General features: G+C 48.6%; 1 protein-coding gene across 2 annotated transcripts in view; it reads left to right on the top strand.

The window, feature by feature from the left end:
• CNGA3 (cyclic nucleotide gated channel subunit alpha 3) overlaps positions 1–1,433 on the top strand; it is a 30,021-nt gene that overhangs the window by 6,327 nt on the left and 22,261 nt on the right. The window lies entirely within an intron of this gene.

Below are 1,433 nucleotides of genomic sequence, written 5' to 3'. Positions count from 1 at the left end.
CCTGGATCCTGGCAGCTGGCATGTGGTGGGGTTAGGGGTGCAGCAACCCACAGCTGAACAGGTGAAAATTCAGTCCCACTGTGCCTTTTGTCAAACTCTAGCCTCTGTCCCCTTCGGTGCAGAGGTAACTGGGCCAGTGATCTCACCCGTGCAGCTCAGGGAGAAAAGCATGAGGACACAAAGGACACGTGTCCAAGACCCAATATGAGGACCAGTCACATCAGCAGAGGCTTGGGGTTTGTTTAACTGTGTGGAGTAGGACCAGTGTGTTTAGACATATTTTTCTTTCATTCCCTGTCTTTTAAAAGCTCCAAAGGCTCAAGTTTGATCAGCCTGATTAAAAGCCAGCCAGACACTGGCCCCCAGGGATTTGCACTTCATTCGGAGTCTTGAAGAGCCCAAGCAGGACAAATTAATTCCATCACATGACCTATTCCAACCTAATCAGCCTTCTTAACAAGGTGTCAACACAGTTGAGGAAGTAAGCAATAATTAATGCGAGGAAAAGGCTCTCTCTTTCCCTGGTGAGTGATTAGAAGTCAGGGTCCTGAATCCCAGCCGCTGATCTCCTGACTCCTCTTTGTACAACATCCCTGCCGTCTCCAGTAGCAGGGCACTCACTACTGTCCCGTGTCCCATCTGGGCCATTTTTGTAGAAGGTTCTTCTCTCCTTCAGTTTTGCAGATGGAGGCCACCTTTTTTCTGCAGGAACCACAGAGTCAGGCCACTTCATCTTCCACATGACCGCCTTCAATGAGGGGGCAGCTGTCACACTGTGCCATGTCTGATTTTCCAGGCTAGAACCCCCAGCTTACCCTGCCATGCCTCACCAGGTTCAAGGCTCTTGCCCATGATGGTCATGCTGCTGGGAGCAGGTCCCCACTTTGCTGCCTGCCTAGGCATGGACACCGAGAACACCTTGCTGTTACCAGACCCCAAGCCAGACATCTTTGTAAGTTTGTGAGTTTATGTGCTTTTGGTGTCCCCATCACCCACTACCATGAGCCAAAACCCCAAATCCTGTAACACAGGCTGCTGCTAAGCCAGAAGGCCCTATCTTGTGCATGTACAATTGATCTGTTGGAAGTAAGTTTTGGATCTTTCCATTGATCTGAGTCACCTGATGTTTTGGGACCTGTAATATGCAGTGGGACCATACTGGTTTTTCCTCCCAAACTCCATCACTTTCACACACAATACACAAACTATATGCCACTTATTGACTGCTTACTGAGTGCCAGCCACATAGATCTTACCAACTAATCCACATAACCACCCTCTAAGAGAGAAAACCGAGGCTCAGAGAAGTTAAGTGACTTCCCCAAGATCATACGACCAAGTGGCAAAGCTAAGACTTAAATGTCATTCCATCCCATGTCAAAGCCTGCTCTCATCCACTCCATGAAGCTGCTCTCTGTATTTTCATATATGGC

The sequence above is a fragment of the Suricata suricatta genome, chromosome 4, assembly GCF_006229205.1.
Source record: "Suricata suricatta isolate VVHF042 chromosome 4, meerkat_22Aug2017_6uvM2_HiC, whole genome shotgun sequence".
In the NCBI taxonomy this organism is placed as follows: Eukaryota; Metazoa; Chordata; class Mammalia; order Carnivora; family Herpestidae; genus Suricata; species Suricata suricatta.
The sequence above is the reverse complement of the archived record's forward strand: the minus strand, read 5'-3'. Positions and strand labels throughout refer to the sequence as shown.